The sequence below is a fragment of the Agelaius tricolor genome, unplaced genomic scaffold (assembly GCF_023055355.1).
Source record: "Agelaius tricolor isolate 1412-34295 unplaced genomic scaffold, bAgeTri1.0.p SCAF_7, whole genome shotgun sequence".
NCBI lineage: Eukaryota > Metazoa > Chordata > Aves > Passeriformes > Icteridae > Agelaius > Agelaius tricolor.
In genome coordinates this window covers 19,486,184-19,499,380 of record NW_027269267.1, presented here as the reverse complement: position 1 = coordinate 19,499,380, position 13,197 = coordinate 19,486,184, and the positions used below count along the sequence as shown (strand labels likewise).

Below are 13,197 nucleotides of genomic sequence, written 5' to 3'. Positions count from 1 at the left end.
GAGAAGTTTTTTACCTTGTTTTGTACTAGCAATATGAAGTTTGTCTGTATTTTTGTTTGAACGATAACATCAAGATTGAAAATTTCTGTTACTGCTAAGTAAAAGTGTAATTAATATAGGGCTAATGCTTTGACAGGGAAAAAAAAATCTCCAAACCAGATGCTGATATTAATTGGACAGTGAGCTGCTTGAAATCTTTCATTAGCCTGTAGGTACAGTGTTCTCAATCAGCTGCAGTTTCATTTCAGACAGAAAGTGATAAGATAATCTCATTTTAATTAAGGTGATATTATAAATTAACCTGTCAATAAATGGCATTAACTTTTTCAGCAGTGAGTTACAAGTGGATGGATTCATAGCACTGTTCTTTTGCCAAAAGACAAATATTGTATTCAGTGCCAAGTTGTTAAATACTAATGAATAATTTATTTAATGAATTTTGTCTTTCTCTGTTCACAATGTGACTGACTGAGCACCAGCCATCTCCAAATGTTCCGTTCTTCATAATTACTCTGAATTTTGGACCTTGCTGCTTCAACTCTGCTACCCAGCATGCTAACTCCTTTGCTCTATTTTGGACAAGATAAGTACATTATCTGTTAATTTCCCTGATTCAGCTGAGAACTATTTTATATTAAAGGTTTTGTTGGGAAAGCATATTGTTAATTAATTTTTAAATTCCGTTTCTGCAAAAGGTTAGCATGTGTGTTCTCTGTAAACCTAATTCTGAAAATGATCATGAAAGTGAATCCACAGTGGCTCAGACATCAAAGTGAATTAAAAATGTGGTGAACTGCCGAAATACTTTATACTATACCTGGTCAGATCCAGGTCATTATTCTCTTTTGAAAGATTATTAGGGCTTTTGGAAGAAGAGAGAACTATCACCAAAAACATTACTTGAAGAAAATTGGCTTACTATGGGCATCTAGTGTAAAGTAACATGTGATAAAATTATTTCCAAGATTTGTAAGTGCTTGTAGGTCCAGCTGTTTTTTTACTGAACTGTTGGTGCTGAAGCAGCTCTCTTTAGAAGATAGTCTTCATGTTTAGTATCTTTTGACACAATTTAAAACCAAACCAAAAAGTATGGCATGTTCTGGTTTACTATACTGCAGTGAAATGGAAACCCAGTTTGCACCCCTTGGAAGTGGGACTGTGTTGGGATGAGACTTAGGCTGGAAGTGTTGCAGAGATCTGAAGGGGTAATCCTGAGGTATATCTGGAATTGGTGAACATCACTGCTGCTCCTCTTCTTGAGCAGCTGCTGCTGCTGCATTTTAGGCTCATGTGCTGCTCCTGCTGATTTGCCCCATGCCCTGTATAATCTGGTTTGCATGAAGGCACTTGACATTTTAAGCTTTTTTTTTTTTAGCATATTTTTCTTTTTGTCATCTTCTGACATCTGCATGCTATTTAAAATAGCACTACTATTCACTACTACCCCTTCTGCTTCTTGAAGGCTACCAAATGTGCTTCTCTTGGAAAAGATGTTGTGTCTTTTTTCTCTTGCCCTCTTAGCAGACACCTTGGGGACTGTTGTTGAGGGCTGGGGAGATCTTTTTCCCTGCCTGAGTGTAAAAGAGGGAGGCATGTGCTGGAGCTGGTGTGCAGTCTGGAGTAGAGGCTGGAGAAATAGGGCTTCAGTATTCATTGCTGGAGCTCTGCTGGGAGCACTTGTGGGATGTAGGTCAAAATATTTCAAGAGCAAATTCAGTTTGTTTAGTCCCTGAACAGAGATCGTTTGCCTTACCTGGTCTGTCACTGGCAATAGCTTTTAACCAGTCTTTAAAATCAATTGGGGTGATTATGTTTATGGCACAAGGGCTGCTACTGAAAGTCTCTGTCCTGTAGGAAACCAGGACCCAGGTCCTAAGCATAAGTGCTTTGAGCAGTAGTCAATTATTTGATGGCTGGCTTTCTTCCTGCTATTTCCATGACGTTATGTGTGGTGTTACCCTAAGGCATATTGGGATGCTGAAGTGGAACTTTAATTACTATTTTTGATTGATCTGGGAGGGCATGGTGGGGATGGGGGGGTATGTGGATCCACTAGTTAAACTTTAAAATAAAAAACAGCAACAGAAAGAAAAAAACCCAAAAACCAAAAAAAACCACCAAAGCAAAAAAAACCACCAAAGCAAAAAAAACCCAAAAAACCCCACAAGGTACTGAACAGTGTGATTCAGTTACACTGAATCACAGTTATTCTGCCTTTGCAAAACATAATAATTACTTTTTAATTCTTATTTCCTGCCTGAATTAATTGCATTTTGTACTCAAATATGTTCTTCTGAATTATTCTCTTCTTAAGTGACTTCCTGCTTAATTGCATTTTTAATTACATGCCCTTCATAGTAACATAAATGTTTGTATTTGTCTCCTGTTCCCTAGTTTTTGATATATTTCCCCCACAGTCCGCACATTTCAGTAGTGCTTTGAGCTCCCACTTTGTTTTGCCTGAGTTCACTGTAGGTACCAAAGGCTGTTGATTTTCTGGGACTTGGCAGTATCACCTATTTTAAGGAAGACTAGGCAAATTCCATGTTACTGTACAGTACTGTACCAGCTGGGGCAGGAGAACTGATATTGCTCAGAGACTTCCAAAGGATCCATAGCCTCGAGAAAAATGTGGAGAAAATACAGATTAAATAAAATAAATATTTTTTTTCTGCATCTCTAACAGTGCTGTGACTCACCAGGAGGCAAGAAAAGAAGCTGATTTTCCTTCAGCCGCTTGCAGAGACTATGTACACACTTTCCTTAGATTGTTGAATGATAAGTAGAAAATTAAAGGATGGCCATTGGGGGATTTCATCCTAAGTGGAGGAAGCTTTTCTCAACTCAAACTTCCAGAGAGCAAGCTGTCTTCCTAGGGAGGCACTGGGGAAATACTTCACCAGGTTTTGTGCTTAGAAGGGAGCAAGCCTAGCTGTCCACTGTTGGATTAGTATGAACCATGGAGTATTTCAGAATATACCCCATCTGAGAAAGAGCTCTTCTTTTCCTCTCTGGAGAGAAGATATTTTTGCTAATTTAAATTAATAGTGTTTTGGCATCAGGAAAGAAAAGGAGTTCATGCTTGCTTGTGGCACTTGCAAATATGAGGGCAGAACTCTTTCCTTAGCAGCAGGGATGGTTTTACATGCTGTGTGGAAAGTACCTGTGTGATGGTCTGCCATCAATGCCTTTCTCATTGGCCTGTTGTTAATGACAGGCCAACTGTAGGAGTCTACATTTCTTCTCATTTTAGTTTTCAGATGTTCAGTTTTCTACAAATCTTAATCTTTAAACCCCAAATCTTTTTAGGAGGAGAGCTGGAGTGTACTTTAAATTGTCTAAGCTTGAATGAAGGACTATGGCTTTGGTCGATGGATGCTTTCTGGCCATTGATGATTGCTTTAGCTGCCAGCCCAGGGCTATTAAATGAATGGAAATTCTATAACAGGATGACAGAGCCAACAGACAAGTGCCTATTCTGGGCTTGCTCATTCTGCCAGACAACAAAAATGTTGTGAAGCCGCGTAACACTCGCATTGTGATTAGATGCATCACTTATTCATGTTCTGCAAAATAAACACATTTAGATGGCTGACCATGATAAGCATTTGGAGAAGTAATAGTCTTTAGGCATCAGCAAAGACATAATTAAACTGAATATTGAAAAGAGCTTCACAGCTGTGAGTACAGTTAATCAATGAAATGGGCTCTCAAAAAAGCCACATCAGTCCTACATTTTTGGGTCCAAGAATAACATCATTAATACCCTACTAAAAGTGATGGAGACCAGCCTTCTGTACCTCAAAGTGAACAGTAACCATCCACTGCCCTCCTCTTGGGGAGCTGCTGCACTGTAACCCTGCTGGGGATGGGGCTGGAGTGGGTTGGTTCGCAAGAGGAAACACTTGCATGTCAATTATAGCAAGAAGGATTGCTAATAGGAAGTTGGTGTGTTCAGCACTGAGATAGTGCACAGTGCTGTTGCAGTCACGGTACAAATCCTTAGGCTCTTCCTTAATAAGAGGAAATTTAATTTTCCACAAGAAGAAATTTTATGCTACTGTGTTCCACCTATTAATGTCTTTGTGATCAGAACATTCACTGTGAGCCTAGAATTAAAAAATCACAGAATATGCTGAGTTGGAAGGGACCCATCAGGATCATCAAGTCCAGCTCCTAGCCCTGCACAGGACACTGCAAGAATCACACCATGTGCCTGAGAGCATTGTCCAAAGTATTGAGTAGCTCTGCAAGGAACAGGGGAGTTGCACTCAGTCATCATGAGTGCCTTTCAAATTGAGATATTCTACAAAGACAGTAGGGAACAAGAAAAAAGTCAAGTTGGCAAAGAGTGAAATATAAGGAAACCATAATGTAAAGTGGAAAAGAAGAAATCATGTAGCAAAAGGAGAGGCTGGAAAGTTGAGAAAAGTGGTGGAGAAAGTTGTTAAATAACGAAGGAAATTAAAGGTGAAGAGAAATTATGCAAATTAGTGAAAACCAGAGAAACAGATTGAAAGAGGAGGAAGAAGGCAATAATTTAACAGTCATACACTTTATTAAAAAATATGGATAAAACAGCAGTGAAAAGAGTGCCTGTGTATAACAGCTGTGCAAACATGCAAACCTCACTACTGATTAGATTTCTACGATGTGTATTGGCAGATGGATTTACTTGAAATACTTTATGTAAGCCATAGGCTCAGCTGTGTCTTACTGGCCCTTCCTTTTCAAAGATAGACAGGGGACAGTAGTGTGGCAAGTTAAGGATGGAAATCCTCTTTCCAATTCTACTTTACTACTAATGTGCAGGTAGGCTGGTGATCTGGGGTGGTAGTGAACCTATAACATTAGATGGATGTTAAAAAATATCTGTGCATAAATCCCTTTCAGTGTTTTCACACCCTTAACAGTCCTCCTAAGTGAGACTTCCCCAAAACTTCTGCTTATGAAATTTTGGCTGTTTTGTTTTCTCAGACTTCAAAATCTGAAATTTTTAGGCTTTTTTTTGCCTGAAGAGATGTGAGACCAGAAAAAATTGAGTTAGAAATACAAAAAGGTTATTACATTTTGTTATGTAAATCATGTATGCAATTTAATAAAACCAAATCAAACCAAACCAACCAACCAAACAAAAAAAACCCCAAAAAGAAAAAAAGGAAAATCCACCCAGAACACAACCCTCTCTCCCTCAACAACTGGCCAGAGGAAGATGAGTCAATTTTCAGGATACTCAATGTCAAAGTGGAAAATCCTGGTGTATGTGAGTTATTGTAGCACCACTGCTGGCAGCTTTATGAATCAAGACTATAGGAAACAAGGCTGTCATCTCTCTTGCTTTTCATTTGATTTATAACTCCTTAACACCCAGCTTCTCATCTCTATTGGACTCTTACCTTGGGTAAAGTGAAGTAATAGAGTTATTATGTCTTGTGGAAGGAATATGCTTCCAAAGACTTGTGTGATTTGATTAGATGGACAGTGGTAGAGTGACTTTCTGAATAGTTCTATTTATTGATAGGAAAATATGTGTGGAACTTAAAGTCTGTGGTGTTTCAGAATAAGATGTCTCGGTCCTGTTGAAATCCAGTGATATTTTAGTGACAGAGTAAGCTTTTTAAATTTCCAGTCTTTAAACTCACAAATGGAACTGTAAATGTCCCCTTCCAGTTTTCATTTTACATTGGTTTGTGCTGTCACCCAGTCTCTTCTTCATGTTTTCAAGCAATCACCCCATCCTAAATCAGAGCTAAAAAGCTGCATACCCCCAGATAGAGAACTTCTATTGGCTGTATTGGAATTAACCAGATTAATTTAGATTAACAAAGTTCTGAGTTTAGTTTTCTCTGCTACTTCATACTTAGTATAAAGTGTTTTCCAAGATCACCTCTTTGAAGAACTGTTTACATGTGACAGAGCATTCACTCAGTTAAGCAGTGATTTGGTGATCTTTGAATTACAAATCTCTGTGTAAAATTGATATTTTGGGGTATTACTCTGCAGCATGAAAATTGTTTGAATTTTCCTCCACTCAATTGCTAGCTATATATGTGGTCAAGGTTTCTCGTCAATCATCAGTACATTTATTCTTTGAGTTTGTTTTCTTGTTAACTGGATGGCGACTCTTGGCAGTCAGCATCATTGTTTGAATTTCTGCAGACAAATATGCAGAAACTGCTGTGTTGGGTGGAATAACTGGGTGGTACAAATAAGAATATAAAGGTTATTTACTTGTTGGTGCGTGGTGACCTGAAATTAAACTGGGACATGGTGGGGCCTTCTGCAAAGAACCAGCACAGTGGTCTGCCAGAGGTTGAGAGCCTGATATGGTTTAGTCCCTGTTTTACTTACAATTGAGAGCCAATTGAAAAAAACAGGACTTTAGGATTTAACTCAGTTGGTTGAAATGGGGCAAATGAAACTTGGCATAAGAGAACAACTCTTGGATTGTGCACTGGGTGGTGCTTCCAGTTCCCTGTCTGGGAACATTGCCTCCCACAGCACATCTGTGTTGGTTTGATTAAAGGTAAAGCAGTTGAAATGATGAGTTTCCTCAGTAGGCAAAATAGAAAAGTCTTGATCTGAATACAAAATACCTATTACTTCTCCTGGAATTATTCAGTGAGGGACATACTAGAAAGAGGGTCAATTCTTAGCTGAGAATAAAAATGAACAAATCAAATATTGAACTACCAGGGAGCTGACATTGTTTCAGCTCTTACATTTTTTCCCTCTTACACATGTTATGTCTATAATGTTAATTAAGTTGTATTGCAGTCAGTAGGTTTCAGCATATCTAATTGCCACCAGGTGGAATGTAAGTTCTTCTGTATGCCTGCCTTCTATTTCAGAGAGGAAAGAAGGGTATCTTTTTATTCTCTGAATTTGTTTTGGTTGTTTTTTTCCCCTTGCTTTTATTTTTTTAATGTGTTTAGGTGTTTTGTTATGGTGGGTGGGGTTTGGGTTGTTTGTTTTTTTTTTGGGAGGTGGGTTGGTTTGATTTTGTTTTCTTTCTCCTGTTGATTTGGAGGGACAGAATGTTTGATAAATGGATGCCTTAAGCTTTCACCCAACCTCCATAACAAAACCCCTACAAATTCCCCTGTACTTGAAGAGGTAATTGTTATCTTGTAGCACTCTGTTTTGAATAGGAAAAAAATATGAACTGGCTGATACTGGAAATTACTAATAAGTGATTAAATGTTGAATGACCAAAAATTGGAATCTCTGTGCTACCTAGGTTGCCTTCTATGCTCTGTTTCCCCACCAAGTGAGCGTTTCCTTGAGTATGAAGGCACAGTGCACACAGAATCAGCAACTCTGCCTATACAGAAGGGAAATATTTTAGTTCTTCACTGTGGGTCAGGAACTGCAATCAGTAATACAGGGGAGGAAAAAAGATGCCAGTGAAAGTGCTGGACTCGTTCAGCAAACACTTATGCATATTAGGTATAACTAATTAACCTAATATCAGCCTTTGCCAACATCAGCATGTATTGCTTAAAAACTCAGGATGAAGCCAGAAGGTAGAAAAATTAAATCTTGGTTCATGCAAGAATAGCTGATAGGTTATTACTCTGTCTCTCTACTTGGAATTGTACTATTTCTGTCTGTAACTTACAATTAATATAATTCTCTGGAGAGCATTAATTTGCCATACCTTAAGTTATCAAAATTATGTTCTCAAATTTATAATTTTTCTGTAATGCAGTTATCATGTCTTTTTCTTCCTCTGCACATTGCATTGAGCATTAACCAGAAAGATATTAAGTTCCTTGTCTTTACTCCAGAAAAGGTAGATTGCTCTTTTTCCATGATGTCATCTTCTTTTATCCACTAAAAGGATAAGTAGATAATGGCATGGCTCTAACAATAGTAGATAGAATAGGAAGACTCTCACAAATTTTCCATAATATTTTCTTTTTATCATCTTACTCCACTGCTGAATGTTTTCTAAAACAAATTTGGTTGGAGCTGTGAGTCTTTCTACTCTTTTGAAATTACCAACAGTCTTGCTTGATAAACTTTAGGGATCATAAAGAATTTAAACAGAATAATTTTATCACACTGGGGGTACTCTCAGTTGGGCATATGAGCCCATAAAGCCCCTAATGATTTTTGTAATAACTCACCACAACATGCCCTGTTGTATTGCAGCTATTAAGAAAATCTAATTTCCAGCAGTGCAAGACCTCTCTGAAACTTCTGCCCTTCTTTGCAGGGCTGAGCAATGGGGGTGGTCAGTCCAGGGCAGTGAGTGGGGATATGTGGTGTAAATCCCCTTTCCCCCACCCCCAACCAAACAGTCAGACACTCCAGAAAATTCCAGGGATCAATCCTGCAGCAAAAGTGGTATAAAAGAGACAGTATTTTAGTAAGGGCATAGTGACTGAATGAGAAATATGGTGCTAATAGGAGTGCATAATAACTATATAGAGAAAAGAATAAAGAAAAACAAAGAAATGGGAAAAGCAAGGAAGATACAGGACCTATCGAGATGTTGTATTTTTAAGACTTCATTTTATTGAGCTTTTATTGTTTTATCAAATCAATAGTGAAAGATATTGCCACAGATAGAACTTTTGTTGAACTTCATATTTCAAAGAAATTTTCACTTAGAATGGCAGCTTCTCTGTCCCATTATTTGTAACATGCATTTTTATTATGATTAGGAAACTGAATTTTTAAAATGATAACTTTTTACTTCCTTGCTGTCTTGGAATGAATGATCTTTGCAACAGAGACTTCTTTCCTACTGGTGTAGAAGGAGATTACCTCGTGGAGAATGCTCCTGAAATATAAATAATGTATCCTCAGGAACTGTAGAACGATGTAGGTGGAGGACTAGAAAAAACTGAATGTTTGCCAGGCTCATCTATTTTTTATCAAAGCTGGTTAAATCTAGTTGTCACAGCCCAAGATATTCACAGATCTTGGTAAAAGCCATTCTTCTCATAAGTCTTATTTCTTTAACCAAAAATTGCAGTTACACTAGTTCTTTAAAGACTTGCAGGGTCTAGGAAGCTTGTTATGGTCTTGTAGTTTTGTTTGGGTTTTTTCCCTTGTTTTTTTGGCTCTTTTTTAATACAGATTTCAACTCATTTTGTTGACAAGTTGAGACATTATACATTTTTTCATATGGATCTCTGATACAACAGAAAAAATAACCATTTTTAATTAAAAACTTGTTTTTACTTTAATTGCACTGCCAGGTTTTTCTCTGAGGACAACAGAGCTAGTTCACGAAATAGACTTACCTTTAGGCACATTTGAAAATTCAAGCCCTTAATGTGTTTTGGAAGCCAAAAGAGTTTAAATAGCCAGAAAGTTAGCTGTATGAATTATTATCAGAAGATATTTTAATGTCATTGCTTCCTATTATCACTTGGATAGGTTTGATAATTTTTGGAGTAACTCCAGTGGGGTCATAAAGCACATGTGATAGAGGGTGTGTGTGTGTGTATACCGAACATAAATACAAGTGCATAGATAGTGTCTGGCTATAACAGAAGTAGAATGCTTGCAGGCATGCTGACACACGCCAGGGCAGAAGAAAGAGAGCCCTGTAATAAAATCTCATTGAGGATGCAGAGAGAATGTTTCAGCATTAGGCATTCTCCTCATGTTTCACATAAATGCATCCTCCTCTCATGAGGGGATGAACAGTGCGTTTGCACCGGCTCATTCAAATTGAACGTTGGTAAAAGAAGAGTCTTGAGCAAACACTGAAGAGTCTGGCATTTTTTAAAGACAGGGGAAAGGTTAACCTGACTGCTGTTTAAACTGCTGTTTATTGGATATTTATTTGCTGACTGTGTTTATTGAAGGTGGTGTTGAAAAGATCATTGGCAAGATTTCGGATGGCTGCATAGCACAGGTCAGAATTCTATTAAACTAATGCAGTTTTTACAATGAAGTTTAGATCTTCATAGGTGACTTAGTAAGTTGTTTTTAATATCTGAAGGTGGTTAGATTGTATTTTTCTGGAAGATAAAAGAAGGTAGGATGTGCCTTCTCGATATCATTTCCTTTCTCACAGCACTGCAGCTTTAACTTTGCTTAGGGCTATAGTAAATGAGGAGCTTCCCCTAGATCCAGCATTTACAAACCAGAACATTTATTAAGAATAATTAGATTTCAATATGAATGCTTTGTTTTTATTATTTTTGTTTGCTGTTTCAAAAATAACAGAGCTTGCTGAACTTGCTAATTTTCTCCTTAATGCACTGAGGGGCTGCATGGGGGAGAGTCACAGCCACTCTTTTGGGTGAGGCACAGGGTCATCTTGCAGTGCCTTAGGCATATTTAAAAGCATCACTTGTTAATTTTTAGAAACAAAAGGTAAGGCAGTATATGGACACTAGATCTGATCTTGCGTTGTACTCACAGTGAAGAGATTTAGAAGAACAAAGGAATTTTTGAGCTATTCTAATTTTACACTGGTTTAACTCTCCGACCTTGCAATAGACACATGCACACAGGCACCACCCCTCTATGTAGCTGAATGTCAGAAATAAATTCATTCACTGTTTCAGCAGGGCTCTTCTTTAGTGGTGTCTGAAACATTAGGGGAAGTCTTGTGTTACAAATGCATTTGAGGTGTTATTTCCTTCTCTTCCTCTGCATGCACATGCTCTCTGTTTATAATTTTTTTTATTTTGAAGGCACTCTTTCCAGGACTTTTATGGTGATTTGTTATTTTTTATTATTTAATTTATCTACTTTTCCCCTGTCTTTCTAAGAGATTGGATAAAAAGTTTTGTAAATTAACTGCTGCAATGAAAGTGTGTGTTCCTGGTTGTGAGGTCTTGCTTACATAGTGAAAGTAATCAGCAATATTTCCTCAGGAGAGCTGCACTAGGAAAATACTCAAAATAGCAGTGTTTTGTTTTAAAAATGTGTGTGTATGCATGTCATTTATGTATATAAATATATGCTATATATGTCTAGAGCTGGTATTGAATTGTCTATGCAAAACAGACAGGTATGGTGTTTGTATTAGTGGCACTGCCTTCAGATTGCTTAGACATTCTTCCATGGACACTCTGGATTGGAGGTTCCTAGAGGAATAACACGAACTCACATGCAGCTCATCTTGGGGTTGGCTGGCTCTGTTTGGATATTCAGTGTAGAGAAGCAGTGAGCAGTCACATGTTTTGTACCTGCTTCCTTGGACAATTTGATTGCATTAGTGGTCTCAGGTGAATGGTAGAAACCAGGCAGCCCTGCTGTCATTACTGGGAGTAAGCAAGGTCAATAAGCTTATGCAGCCTCTAAAGCATTTCAGTACTGAGATGTGGTTTTCTTTTGTTTTGGTTTATTTGTTTGTTTTGTTGTTGTTGGTTTTTGTTTGGTTGGTTGGTTTTAATTTTTGTTTTGGTTTTGTTGTTATTGTTTTTGTACTAGGACAAACAATCTTGCACTGGGCTCTTTATGTGTATTTACTGCAGTGACACTTGAAATCAGAGTAACTCTGGAATCCTAAGACTGTAAGGTGTGCTCCAGAGCTAGATAAATGATTCCTGTGAGTTTCCTATGTATTTATTAATAGATGACATGGTTTGATTTTATGTTTGAATGAAAGTATTATGTGAGCAGAACATAACTTACTCAGTTCCAAAGGATTTCTTTAAATACTCACCCCTACCATCTCTTTTACAGCAGCTAATTTTGGAAACGCTGGGTGCGATCAATTTTGAGTGAAAGGGCCTATGATGGAAAAAGGCATGACATGAAGCCTAGAGAATTATTGTGGTCCATGGCATTGCTTTGCTGCCCCCATGGTTGTCAGATGCTCTGGATTTGACTGTATTTATTGCTTGGTACAGTGTGAACTGACAGGCAGCTCTGTCATGTGCTAGTGTTTGAGAGAGGGGAAAAAAAAGTGATGCATGTTCAGACTTGCACCACTTTCAATACTGGTTAAAAGCCTAAAAGACACTAATCTTTCCTGGGTGGGACAGCTGTATGTGGTTTGGGTGGCCAGGTCTTGGTAGCAGGGACATGGGGGGCTTCTGTGAGAAGCTGCCAGATGCTTCCCTGTGTCTGGCAGAGCCAGTTCCTGGTGGCTCCAAGACAGACATGCCCCCCAAGGCTGAGCCAGTCAGGAATGATTGTAATGCCTCTGTGTTAACATATTTAAAAAGGGGGAAAAAAAGTTATTGTATGGATGCAATTGTGGCCAGAGAAGAGCAGAGTGAGAATATGTGAGAGGAACAATTATGGCCAGTGAAGGAGGGGCAGGAGCTGCTCCAGGCACCAAAATTGAAATTCCCCTGCAGCCCATGATGAAGGAACTGTGCCCTGGCAGCCCATGGAGGACCATGGGGATGCAGAGATCCACCTGCAGCCTGTGGAGGAGACCCACAGTGGAGCAGGTGGATGCCTGGGAGGGAGGGACCCTGTAGGAGACCCATGGAGAGAGGAGCCCACACTGCAGCAGGTTTCTTGCAGGACTTTTGAGTCCACGGGACCTCATGGACTGCATGAGCAGCAGGTTGTGTTTGAAGGGCTGCACAGTATGGAAGTGTTACCCACGTTGGAGCAGTTCATGGAGAACTGTTTCCTGTGGGAGGAACCTCATGCTGATCTCTTTTCCCTGAGTAGCATCAGGAAGAATTGTGATGAACTGACCATAACTCCCATTCTGTTTCTCCCTGCACCACTTTGGGGGGCAAAGGTAGAGGTGGGAATGAGGGAAGGGTGGGGGAAAGATGTTTTTTTTTAAGATTTATTTTACTTTCCATTATCCTGCTCTGATTTTGTTAGTAGAAATGCAGTTATTTCCAAATTGAGTCCGTTTTGCCTGTGATGGTATCTGGAGAGTGATGTCTCTCTGTCCTTATCTCAACCCATGAACCCTTAGTTATGTTTTTTCTCTGCTGTTCAGCTGCAGAGAGGAGCAATAGGGCAGCTTTGGTGGGGGTCTGGCACTCAGCCAGGGTAAACCCATAACAACAGCTTCTTCCTATCCCATACACATGGCAGGTTTTGATTGCACTGAATTTTATGCTGTTGTATCAGTGTTCGGGAGTTGTGTGTTGGAATTTTTAAAAAATTATTTTATTTCTAAATCAACTCATTTTGAACTCTTTTTTTGAAAACTGGGAGTCAAATCCCAATGCTATCTTAAATGTTAATTAACTTTAAGTACCAGAACATAGTTTCTTGCTTTTCTGAAATCTGATGATTAATGCT

General features: G+C 38.7%; 1 protein-coding gene across 4 annotated transcripts in view; it reads left to right on the top strand.

Moving 5' to 3' along the window:
• FRMPD4 (FERM and PDZ domain containing 4) overlaps positions 1-13,197 on the top strand; it is a 395,580-nt gene that overhangs the window by 203,720 nt on the left and 178,663 nt on the right. The window contains exon 1 of one of the 4 annotated variants that reach the window (XM_071430539.1): positions 9,730-9,877. The exons of the other annotated variants lie outside the window; for them this stretch is intronic. The gene's annotated coding sequence lies outside the window, so the exon portion shown is untranslated. Of the gene's footprint in view, positions 1-9,729; positions 9,878-13,197 lie in introns of those variants that run through there. 4 annotated transcript variants of the gene reach the window in all.